The sequence below is a fragment of the Arachis stenosperma genome, chromosome 9 (genome assembly GCF_014773155.1).
Source record: "Arachis stenosperma cultivar V10309 chromosome 9, arast.V10309.gnm1.PFL2, whole genome shotgun sequence".
Taxonomy (NCBI): Eukaryota; Viridiplantae; Streptophyta; class Magnoliopsida; order Fabales; family Fabaceae; genus Arachis; species Arachis stenosperma.
In genome coordinates, this window is record NC_080385.1 from 28,638,049 (window position 1) to 28,651,552 (window position 13,504).

General features: G+C 38.9%; 1 non-coding gene across 1 annotated transcript; it reads right to left on the minus strand.

The window, feature by feature from the left end:
* Positions 1-11,366: 11,366 nt before the first annotated feature.
* On the minus strand, positions 11,367-11,470 carry LOC130953705 (small nucleolar RNA R71). The gene has a single exon (XR_009075867.1). It is a non-coding gene; the product is annotated as a small nucleolar RNA R71 (small nucleolar RNA).
* Positions 11,471-13,504: the final 2,034 nt, after the last annotated feature.

Genomic DNA, 13,504 nt, shown 5'->3' on the forward strand with positions numbered 1-13,504 from the left:
CAACGGTGATGCCCTACATACAGCTTGCCATGGAAAGGAGTAAGAAGGATTGAAGGAAGAAGTAGAAAAGTAGAAAAAGAAAGGGCACAGTATCTCCATACGCTTATCTGAAATTCCCACCATTAATTTACATAAGTATTTCTATCCTATGTTATTTATCTTTATTTCCTGTTTATTATTTATTATTATTCGAAAATCCATAATCAATTATAATCCGCCTGACTGAGATTTACAAGATGACCATAGCTTGCTTCATACCAACAATCTCTGTGGGATCGACCCTTACTCACGTAAGGTATTACTTGGATGACCCAGTACACTTGCTGGTTAAGTTGAACGGAGTTGTGTCCACACATAGCAAAGAGCCACAATAATGATTCCATACAATAACAAAGAGTACTACATTGATGTGATCACAATTTCGTCCACCAGGCCGTATCATAGCCCTTAAGCTTGACCTGTTGTCATTTTGATGAAGTAGGTTGAACTTATTAAAAGTTGAGCTATAACTCGGCAGATGCATAAGGTGTGTAGCCCCCAAGCTTAAATGCTTCATAAAAAATGAGAATAGGTGACGTGTACATGTGTCAGAATAAATGAGAAATAAAGACTTAATTAATGACACCTCTTCCTTGAATGATGTGCACTTTACTTTTACGTTTATTGAGGGTGATGGTAGCCGTCTGTCATTATTAGATCTGACGGTTGGGGTTTGAGGTTGGAACTGAAGCAGTTTTTGCATGTTGGTTTTATTTTGAACTGAAGGGGTTTCCATCAATCTTTCCCTTATCTAAGCGTGCTGGAAAAATAAAATGAGCAAAAGAGGTACGCTCTGTGGTTCTTGTTTATTTCTTCCTTTACTTTTCTTTACTCTATTTTGGGGGAATGGGGAATGAAAAACTGAGAAAGGAACAACCTTTGGTGGAAGATGGCTCCTACAACTGGGTTAGTGATGATGTGAAGATACATGCATCTTTATTTGTAGAGACTGAGAGTGTTAGTGAAATTGATGTTAGTAAGATTGTCAGGAAAGGTTCTGGTATTCGTACAGAGTTATTGCCGTGTCCTAGGTCAGATCGTGTTTTCCATAGAAAAAGTGATTTTGAGTTCTTTTTATGTATAGTTGTGTGCTTGAGGAGTTGTATGTGAAACTGCCATTTACAGATTTTGAGTGTGCCATTTTGAAGCAGTTAAATAGTGCGCCTTCTCAGCTTCATCCCAATGGCTAGGCCTTCTTGAGGTGCTTCGAAAATTTGCTTGATTTTCTGGAATGCAAACCTTCTTTGGAGCAGTTCCTTTCTTTGTTCCAGGCCAAAGGGGTCTAGAATTGGGGGGGGGGGTGGGTTAACTTAAATAGTACCCCAGGGTTTGCCGTTTTTAAACTGTACAAGTCTTCTTTCCAAGACTTTAAGGAAATGTTCTTAAAGGTTAGGGCTGCCAAAGATTGTTTTCCGTTCTATTTGGATGAAAACACTGGGGAGAAATTTCCCTTGTTTTGGTCTTCCCAACTGAACCATATTCTGGGTCCCGAGCGTATTAGTGTAGAGAATGAGTGTATTATTGAGTTCTTAGTTGACGCTGTTCACGAAGCGGATTTATTTTCGGTGTTTGACCTTCTCCCTTGAGAGGATAATAGGAATTCTGTGGTTGAGTACTTGAGTAAGTTATGTGGTTTCTTCTTTTGATAGCAAAGTTTGTTTGTTTATTTTTCTGTCCCTAACATGTTCAGTGTTTGCTTGGAATAGGTGGGAAGTATCCGGGTGTCTCGGCTTCGACCTTAACAGCCCGTTTTAAAAGTAAGAATTTGGAAAAAGAAGCCTGATAAAGTAGGTGTGGAGGGTGAGGTCAATCAACCTCGCCGAGGACGTAGAAAGGTTATTACGAGAAAGAAAAAGTCGAACACTATTGATATTGAAGATGCCAAAGATTTTTCTGGAGGGGAAAATGGTGTACCTGTAGAGGAGCTTTCCAGGTTTGTGGAAAATCAAAGGCGGTTTCACGGTTTCACAGAGGGTGGTGAGAGCTCTTCTCTCTGGAGCAAGGATTGCCCTTATATGGTCATCACCGACGATATTGGGCAATCTGACGTGGATAAAGCTGTGGCAGAAGAGGCTGGTGATATTGCTATCGACCAGTTCATGTAGGTATAAGATTGTATATTTTTTATTGGTAATTATTGAGTCTGATCACCTCGATATCGCTAGACTGGTGTGGACAAGATCCGAATGGTGTCTCATGGACATGAATAAAGTAATCAGGGAGGACTTTCCAAGAACGAACCGGTGAGAGCACGCTGAGATAGGAATTTTAACAGTGGTATGAGTGATATGTGTTGGTTTTGGAATTGCTAAGTGACATACTTAGAGGCGAATGTTTGAAAATGATTTGTTTAATTAGGCTTGAATCAATTGGATATTGGTGATTGAGAAGAGAGAAGACTTGTAAATAGTATTGATATATTTTGAATTCGAGCAAACGTGTAGGAATGGGATAATGACTATTGTTAGGAAAATTATGTTATAAGTCTTGAATGATTAGGATGTGAATTGGAATAACATTGGGTAGATGGAAAATTGTTAAGTGTTAATGTAGGTAGAGTATGAATTGGGCTTGGACTTGGCTGAGTTTGATATTGGTTGGCATGTGCATGTAGTTATGATAAATGAGATTCATCGGATGCTTAGTATGTAAAGCTATGGCATTACGCTTAAAGAAGAATAAGTGAAGTGAGAGATTTTGAGATTTGTTGATTGAGGTTCTAGATAATGTGTTAATGAAAATTGAAGATTTTTAAGAAATTTTGAGTTAAACATAGAGATACGCTAGGGACCTAAGTTACCATTGGATTCTTAGTGGATGAAAATCAGAGTGACGCAGTGGAAACTTGAGGAAGCAGTAACACAGGATAGTTACGAATAGGACCTGTAAAAGTTAACTAGAATGTCTTAAGCTTGAAATACTCGAAGGGTCTAGTGGGTTAATGCGAGTAATGATTCTTAGGTACTTGAATTGATTGTGGCTGTGAACTTTGATTGATTCCGGAGTGGATACGGAAATGATTATTGGTGTGTAATTAGATTTAGGTGATAAGTGAGTACCAATCATCGTGTTTGAGAGATAAGTATTATGATTTGATCATGATGACCTTGGGTTTAGATTGAAATGTATAATGATTGGATTCAGAGACGAGTCGGGTAAACATTAAATTGAAATGCTGATGTTGTACTGAGATTGGTTTTAGGAAAACCGTGAAGAGCGGTGAACCCAAATTTATAGGGGAGGTTCTGTCGGAATTCTGAAAGAACTTGAAGAGTTTATAAATCTTAAGTTATGATATCAATCGGTAGTTTTAGCTTAGAAAGTTTTATGAAGGGTGAGATGAACATAACATTTGGTTAGTTATTGAGAGAAACATATAAGAAGCTAAGAGTATAACGGATAAATATAGCTTTAGCTGGAATCGGAAATAGGGTGTTAGAATTGATGTTGAAGAATGGTAAAATAATGGTAAGAGATCGATTGAATATGAGAGAGCTTATATGAAGATTTGATAGCGAATTTTCAAGGGCGAAAATTCTTGTTAGGTGGGTAGAATGTAAAACCCGGTCAAACCGTAATTAATTAAATAATAAATTAAATAGGAGCGAACATGGTTAAAAATTTTAGCAATCGGAATTCGATCATTTAAATATGATATTTGGACTCAATGGATTTTTCTGAGTCAAAAAACATAGTTTTCTGTGTAAAAATGCAAACTGGAAATTCGACCAGCAATACTGGCTGAGATCTATCAGGTACTGTAGCTAAATAAATTAATTATAAGTGAATAAGGTTAGGAAATGAGAAATTATAATTGGGAAGCTAGAAATATTTAAAATACGATTTAAAACTCTAATTTTAAAGATTTTGGCCCAAAATTGGGCCAACGGACTAAAACAAGTGAATCGGGCCCAAGTGGGCCCAAGACCCAACATATATATGACCTAATTAAGGCCATTCAGCAACCACACCCCCCATTCTTGTGTGAAACACGTTGGAGAGAAGAGAGAAAACAAGAGAGAAAACCCTAACCTCTCTTGATCTTCAAACCACCATAACTTTTTCTTCGAAACTCTGATTGACGAGCCATTTGCGGCCACGCGTCGCTCTTCTATCATCTACAATTCTATCTAAGTTTTGTGGTGATTATTTGACTTTCCTCTGCCTAGTTTTCATTTTTTCCCTTAAATTCGAGTTTGGTTATGGGTGTTGAGTAATTTTATGATTTTGGTTGTTTAGGATTGCTCTAGTATGAGCCATGGGTGATAGTCATCACAAACTTCAGTGGGTTAAGGTAAAAAACCTTCCAATTATTGGGATTTATCATTTTCATGAAACCTAGATTGATTGTAAGTGAGAAATTCGTTATGTTAGAGTATTAGTTGATTTTGGTGCACAATTGGGAGGTTGGTTCTTGTGGAGCTTTGGTGAGGCTTGGAGCTCAGGGTTAGTGGAGACTTCTAAGAAGAAGCTCAATTATTTTGGCTACAAGAGGTATGGTTTAAGTTTCATTTAAGTACCCTGTCATGTGATGAGAATTCCTAGGCTAGATGCCCTTAGGATTAAGTTTGGATTGTGTAAATGGTTGGTACTAATATGTATAATTGATATGTAATGTAAATTAATGATTGGGCTGAGAATTGTGTGAATTTGTATGTTTGGTGTGTTGAGAATTTGATGAATTAGATAATGAATATTAGTTTGTAGAATATGCATTTAAATTGTGAATTTGGGCCGGAGGCCAGAAAGAGGTAAGGAAGGTAAGTGATGTGTATATTGTGTGAGGTCATATGAGATTGAATGGAATTGTGATTGTTGTTATTTGGTTATAGTAATTTGTATGGATTATGTGGTTATTGGTTTTGAGGGAGGAATTGATATCTTTGTTGATAATGCATGTGAGTTGTATATGATGATATGGATTTATATGTATTGGGGGTTAATGGAATTGGTATTGTTGGAACTTGAAATGTGGAATGAAATATATGATGGAATTTTGTTTGAAATTGAGTTATTTGATTGAGATTGGTCAAAATGGTGGATTGGTGGATTGTGAATTTAATGAGAATGTTGAAAATATGAGTTGAGGAGGCTTGAGGTTGATTTTGGTAAGTTTTGGTTGGTTTTGAAAAGGTTTGAAATTGGTTTGTGTTGAAAATTTAGTTTTTGTTGGTTTTTATAAAAGTTATGATTTTGGTCTACTTTGACGTAGCATAACTTGCTCTCTGGATCCCCGATTTATATCAAATTTGTTTATAAATAAAATTAGATCCGAGATTTTATTGCCGTTCGAAGAACGGGTGGAAAATGATTTGAAACGAAAAAGTTATGCCCGTCGGAAGTTTGGGTTTGAAAATGTAATCCTACATCTTTTAAAACTTAGTAAATTGTTTGGTAAAACGTACTCCGACGTGCACTTGTCATTCATGATTTTTACTCTCTCACGCGTGCGCCTGACCGATGCGTACGCGTCGCTGTATTGATGCAGGTGCGTGGTATAAATTCCAGATAGTTGTGATGGTAGCGTGCCGGTTTTGTGCGAGGAGCACAAAACGCATCCACGCGTACGCGTGGTTGACTCGCACGCGTCACCATACCTCTCTACTTCCCACGCGTACTCATGGGCGATACTTACGCGTCACTCGCTTTTCTACGCTTCCCACGCGTGCGCGTTGGCGACGCGCACATGTGACCCCGTCTCTAGCAAAAATTATTTTTGAGTTTTTAAAGCCGAATTTCAGACTTCTAAGCCTCCATTTTCATCCTTTAAGTCCTAAATTTTTATAGTATACCTAGTAATGAGAAGAAGCTAGGAAATGTGATAACTTGTTGATGAAGAAAGACTTGGAATAATGAATTGTGATTGAGGAAGTGCAGAAATGATGGTTTGAAAATGAATGTGACGTGTGACCTCGGGTAGTAGGCAGAGGCGTTGTCCACTTGCTCCAGGAATGAGATGGGGAAGGGGAATGATGACAAATGAGTTTAATTATGGAGTTTTGAATGAATGTATGTCTGTGATACCTGGATAGTAGCAAGGGTCGTGGTTCGTCCCGCTTGCTCCGGGTCATTATTTAAGAATCGGTAATAATGAATAGTGAATATGAATGAATGTATTATTGTGATACCTGGGTAGCAGCAAGGGCTATGGTTCGTTCCACTTGCTCCAGGTTAATGTTTGAGATTTGATAACTATGATGATTGATTTCAAACTGAAAGAATGTATGTTTTGAAATCCTGGGCAGTAACAAGGGTTGTGGTTTGTCCCACTTACTCCAGGTCAGAGATTGTGACGCTTGGGTAGTAGCGGCAGTAGTGGTGATTCCACTCGCTCTAGGTTGAGCTTTTAAACATCCGCCTGGGTAGTAGCTGCAGTAGTGGTTGTTCCACTGGCTCTGAGTTAAGTGGGTAGTAGTAAAGGGGTTGTAGCTCAAGCCCACTTGCTCCGCATGGGTGTTTCTGTCCATGGTTAGCTACCAGGACGTGTCAGGTTGGCTATATAACCAACAGATGATATTATCAGTCATAAGGCAGGCATACATCATTTGCATATATTTGAATTATTTGGGTTTGCCTATTTGTTTTGGATTGCTATATTATATCTGCTATGTTACCTGATTATGTGCTACTTGTACCTTATTGTGTATTACTTATCTATATTGCTTGTGTTTGTAGAACTGAGAGGTCCCTCCTGCTGGTGTCGATTGACGCTGAGAGCTGTTCTTATTGAGATGGAGTAATGATATGATTAATTTAAACTGATGATTATTGAATGAGGTAATTTGAGTTTCCTGGGTAGACGCAGTGGAGTGATTCCACTACTCCAGGTAGCAAATGAGATAATTTGAGCTCCCTGGGTAGACGCAGTGAAGTGATTTCACTTGCTCCAGGTGAGGATATGAAGTATTGATATAGAATTACTGAGACGGAATAACTGGTATTGGTTTGGCTTATGATTCTAATTCTGATTTGGTGGATAGTTAGACAGTTGGAAAGCATGAGGAAGAGGAATTATATTTAGCATTCCCTTATGACAGTTGCTTATTTATGGATTAGCGAGAATATAGGATGAATATTGGGTGAAAGGAAGTTTAAGATGCTTAGTGAGTTTTTATTACAATGCATTGTATTTATTTGGCACTTTTACCGTACTGGGAACCCATGGGTCAGGGGTTTTCATTATGTATATATCTCTTGTTTTTCAAATGCAAGTCCAGGTGCTCAACAGTGAGCTGTGGTTTGTCTGAAAGACAGCGAAGACCTTTTAAGATCTCTTATTTATATTTTGCTTAGATTCTCTCCGCTTTTGTTTTTAAAGAACTCATGTTATGTATTTAATCCTTTTGAAAACTTGCCTATAGAGGTCTTTATGTATCATTTGGGAGAGATTAGGAGTTATTGATGTCAACTATTTATATCCTGTACCCTAGCCGGCCTAAACTTTACGGGTCGTGTCTAGTGGCTATCTACTTATGTCTACTTATGCCATATATATATATATATATATATATATATATTCTCCTTTATGACTTTATCCTTATAACGCTTTCGACTCCACGCTTTATCTTTTAGTTGTTGATACGTGAGTGATACGACTTCGCGATTTTATTTTTACTCTTTTAAGCCTTCTCGATTAATACTCCTTTCAATTTTACTTATAATTATGTATTAAAAATCCCCCTTGAGAGTCGTACCACCTTGTTATCATTGACTTATGGTTCGAGCATAAGAATTTGAATATTAGGGTGTTACAATGGACAAATCGGCCAACCTTGTCCCCCTTAGATGGTTGCCCCTCTTGGAGGACTTTAATGCTTGTAGACAGTTGTCTTGGGGATTTGCATTGCTGTTGCACACCTATCATTTGCTTTGCAACGCTACTCGGTGTGATACGATGGACATTGCCGGTTGCATGCCCTTAGTCATGTTGTGGATCTACCATTGGTTTCCATCGTTCTATCATGCTGGTTATGACATTGTCTGATTTTCTCTTGTTTTGAGGTTATTATTATTTATTTGTATTGCATTTGTTACCGTGTGCTATATTAAGTTATGAATATAACACCTTTATTTCTATGTTAGCAGGACTTGGATAGCAGATGAGAGACTACCATCATGATAGAGGCCTATGATTGCGTTATATGCTTGATCCTCTCAGGTTGGACAAGGTATGATGCTTGAAAATTTGCCTATTATATACATAATTTACTCTTATAGTGCTAAATAGACTATTATGCATGTTTGCAGTTCCGGTGATCCCCAGCTGCAATAGTTGGCTCCTGACTAGATTAGGAGCATTGGAGAGATTCATACTTGAGAGCAATGGTGTCGTTAGTGTGCTTTCACTTTGTGGAGTTCCACCATGTGGATAGGTTCAAGCAGCAGCTTGGTGGATAGCAGCACCGGGCAAAGGACTTGGTCAATGTTGGTGAGTTCTTATTCATGATGACCAGAGGTGATGTTATCTGATATGAGAAGCATACCATGTTGCGGAGTGACATGCTGTCTCAAGTTCGTCAAGAAGAATGACCATGACTTGATGGACTCAGATTGCACAAGTGCAAATGCTATATGCAGAATGTTGTTGTTTCCATCTTGTGCAACAACAATTAGTAGCACATCCCCGTACTTACTGATGCCAAGGCATCTTAGGCTAGTTTCACTAGCATTTTTCTGTTAGTTTTAGTTGTTTTATGCATTTTCTTGAGCTTAAAGTAACCAAGAATGGTTAAATGAATAACAAAGCAATGAACCATCCAAACAGTATGATTTTGATACAAATTCCATGAGTTTTTAGTTATATTACTTGAATGCTATGAATGGAAGATTTCTCATGAAATTTTGCAAGACTTTGATGCAGTTGTTTGGATGATTTCAGGGAAGAAGAGGTTAGGCAAGGAAGCAACAAAATCAATAAAGGAAGCTTAAACTGGAGCTTAAACGTGTTCGACCATTCTCCTCCAGCGTTGCTTTCTTCATTTCCACGTTTAAGCTCCAGTTTAAGCTTAAACTGGAGCTTAAACGTGTTCGACTACTTTACCCTCCATGGTTGCTTTCTTCCATTTCCACGTTTAAGCTTCAGTTTAACCTTAAACTGAAGCTTAAACGTGCTTGAATTATACCACCTCCAGGAGTGTCCAACGTTTAAGTTGCAGTTTAAGCTTAAACTGCAACTTAAATGCCACTATTTGAAAAGGTTTCTGGGCCAAAGATATTGCAGTTTAAGTTAGCATTTGAGCACAAACATTAACTTAAACGTACTCTGGTATGAAACCCAATTGAATATCATGGTTTATGGGATTGGACCTGAAGAATTGATGAGTCTGGAATTTCAATTTGTTGAGTCATGTGTCATTACTTGATTATCACTAAGTTGGCTCAATGAATGTTACAGAATTGGATCAGCAGCCTCATCAGGATTATGGATCATAAACCCAAAGCAAAAGGAAATCAAGGAAAGGCCTCAAAGCCCAAGAAACACAACAGAAGCTCAATTTAGAAAGTGTATAAATAGGATAGAATTTAAGTTAGTTAAAAAATTGGGGGGGATCATTTTTTTCTAGTTTTTATACTTTTTGTAATTGAATTCAGAGCTATGACTCACTAAACCCCCTTTCATTGGGTTAGGGAGCTCTATTGTAATTCAATGAATCAATAATAGTTTTTATCTTCTTCTTCAATCTTTTCTCTTGAATTTTTGTTAGAAAGCTTCTCGATCTAATTTCATTGGTTAGTTGTCTTGGGAAAGAAACTATCCATAATTGGAATCCTTCGGAACCTTGGGAAAGGAATGGAGGATTCATGCTAGAGAAGCTTTCTCACAGTGAATTGGATTGGGGTTTGGATGGATATTGTGACATGTAATCCTACCAAATTGTGGTTCATGAAACTGTGTGGTATAATCAGTGATCGAGCGTCATCTCTTCTTATGAACATTTAAACCAAGGGATTGGGAATTTGTTTGTTTTTAGAGAGAATTGGTGAGCCAAGGGATTGGGATCTAATCATATAAGATTGCCAAGCAAAATTCAATGAACGCATTGGTTGAGGAAGGGATAAAAATGTTTTGATTCGGAGATCTCAATATCTCCTGAAACCCAATGAATTCCCCATTTCTGATCTACCACTTTCTCTTTACATTCTGCAATTAAATTCATGCAATCACCCCGATCCCTTTTTAATTTCAGCAATTTAGCTTCTCGCTCTTTAATTCATGCAATTTAAGATTCCGCAATTTCAATTTCTTGCCATTTACGTTTCCCGCCAATTTTACATTCCGCAATTCTCATCTAAATCTTGATTCCGCTCAACTAGAACACACTTCTAATCTGAATTGCTCACTCAACCAATCCTTGTGGGATTCGACCTCACTCTATTGTGAGTTTTTACTTGACGATAACCGGTGCACTTGCCGGAAGGAATTTTTGCCGATCGTGCAATTTCTTAAAATCGTAGCATCAAGTTTATGGCGCCGTTGCCGGGGATTGGTTTTCGATTGACAATTCTCAAATTGGAAGTTAACTAGATTGAGCATTTTTCTTGTTTTGTTAATTCAGTTCAAGTTACTTGTTGAATTTTAATTTCTGCACTCTGTTACTTGCTTTCTTTCTTTATGCCTTTAAATTCAAGCAACTAACTCACTGACTCAGTAACTATTTGAATTAATTCCTCAACTGCTCTAACCATACTCTTCCATTAACCAAGAGTATTTCACTTGTTTGTTGCCTGTGCTGTGTTCTTGTATGACAGGTAGGAGAGGAGAGACATCAACTCCTCCATATACCGAACCAGAGAGGACCCTTCATAAACTTAGAAGGGAAGCAAGAGGGAAGAGAGTACTGGGAGAAGAAGAATCTGAAGGAGAATCTGAGGACAATTTTGAGGAAGCTCTAGATCTCAACATGGATAGAGAAGTTCACAACCATGAGAGAGCTGATGGAAACAATGCCATTCCCGAGAGGAGGGTTCTTGGTTCATACATAAACCCAACCTCTGGGAATTGTGGTAGTAGCATTCAGAAACCACCCATTCAGGCCAACAATTTTGAACTCAAACCACAGCTAATATCACTGGTGGAGAATCATTGTTCATTTGGTGGGAGTGCTAATGAAGATCCAAACCAACATCTCACAAAATTCCTGAGAATTTACGACACTGTGAAGTCCAATGGAGTCCAGGAAGATGCCTATAAACTGCTCTTGTTCCCATTTTCACTTAGGGACAAGGCAGCTAAGTGGCTGGAATCATTCCCAAGGGGGAGCCTAACAACCTGGGATGAGGTGGAAAGCAAGTTTCTGGCACGTTTCTACCCCCCACAAAAGGTCAAGAGGCTTCGATCTGAGGTTCAGACTTTTAGACAACAAGATGGTGAAACTCTCTACGAGGCATGGGAGAGGTTCAAGGATTTGACAAGGAAATGCCCACCAGACATGTTCCATGACTGGGTGCAATTGCATATTTTCTATGATGGACTTTCTTACGAATCAAGGAAGGCTGTAGACCATTCATCAGGAGGTTCATTGAACAGGAAAAAGACTGGGGAAGAAGCCATTGAAGTGATTGAGACAGTGGCTGAGAATGAGTACTACTATGCTTCAGAGAGACACAACACTAAGGGAGTCATGGAGCTGAACCATGTTGATACAATTCTAGCCCAAAACAAGGTGTTTGCCAAGCAACTAGCAGAGCTCACCAGGAAATTAGAAACAAATCAAGTGGCTGCAATACACACACAAGATCAAGAGGAAGTAAGCACTGAAGGAGGTGATTGGGAAGAGGCCAACTATGCGGGAAATCAACAAAGGCAACCATATGATCCACATTCCAACACTTACAACCCAGGCTGGAAAAACCACCCAAACTTTGGGTGGGGAAACCAGCAAACCCAACCACAAAACCACAAACCTTACAACCCCAACCAACATAACAATTCCACATACCAAAACTCCAACCAAAGATCATACCAAGCCACACAAAACACTTACTCCCAACCACCATATCATGGCCAAAATAATCAACCTGCCCAACCTAATCCGAACCAACAATTTCAAGATCAACTAAACAGGATAGAAGGAATGCTTGCAAACATGGGTCAGGACATAAGTGAGTTGAAAAGCTTTAGGGATGATGTGAGATCTACCTTAAGGAACCATGGTGAAAAACTCAAGAGGATGGAGTCTCGAGTAGGAGAGCTATCTCAACAGGCCCCCAAGTCGACTGCAGTGTTCCCTAGTGACACAGAAAAGAATTCTAAAGGGGAACAAAAGGGAGTGAGATGGGAAGAATGCAAGGCCATCACCATATTGAAGGAAGTCTCAGAAGAAGAAGGAATCAGACCCTCAGAACAGGAGCCAGAAATCTTGAAGGAAGGTGTGGAAGAAGCTAAGCAGGAAAGTGAAATTGAGCAAGCCAAGGAACTGCAAAATAAAGGCATGCTGGAAACATACCAACCAAAAGCACCATTTCCTCAGAGGTTAGGAGGAGGTGAAAAAGGGAAAACATATTCAAGGTTTTTAGAGACATTTAAGTCTCTCCATATCAATATTCCCTTTCTTGAGATTCTTCAGCAGATGCCTACACATATCAAGTATTTGAAGGAATTGCTGAGCAAGAAAAGAGTTTTGAAGGGAGGACAAACTGTAATAATGAACAAAGAATGCAGTGCCCTCATCAAGAAGGACATAGTCTCTAAGAAAACAGACCCAGGAAGTTTTCATATCCCCTGCATCATAGGGGAAACAAAAATTGACAGAGGATTCTGTGATCTAGGAGCTAGCATAAATGTGATGCCTCTGACTCTTATGAAGAGGCTACAACTGAATGAGGTGAGATCCACTGATGTAATCATACAACTGGCTGACAAAACTCAGAAGCAAGCTGAAGGGGTAGTTGAGAATGTGCTGGTGAAAGTGGGAAATTATTTCTTCCCCACAGACTTTGTCATTTTGGACATGGAGGAAAGCTACCTACACCCTATCATTCTGGGAAGGCCATTTCTAGCCACTGCTAGAGCGCTCATAGATGTAGAACAAGGAGAGCTAATTTTGAGAATACATGATGAACAGCTCATTTTCCATGTTTTCAAACCTGCATCTGAGCCTGAACCAGAACCTGAAAAGCCTAAGGATGATAGTAGCCATCTGTGTTTGGAGGAAAGCAATCCAGCAGCTGAAACTCTGAAACAGTCCTTGGAAGGCAAATAAGAATTGCAAGAGTTAAAGCCACAAGAATCAATAGAAACAGCTCAGAAGGATCCTCCTGGCATAAGGGTCAATGAAGAAATCCTCAAGAGAGAGGGAAGAATTGTAAAGAAATTGCCAAGAGGGTGGAGAAACAAGAAAATTCCCACTGAAGGTTTCTCTCCGGGAGATAAAGTGATATCAAGTCATTATCTGCCAATCCCACCGGGCCTCAAAACCATTCCTTCCTAGCTCCCTCAAGTGTTCACAATCAGGAAAGTTCTTTC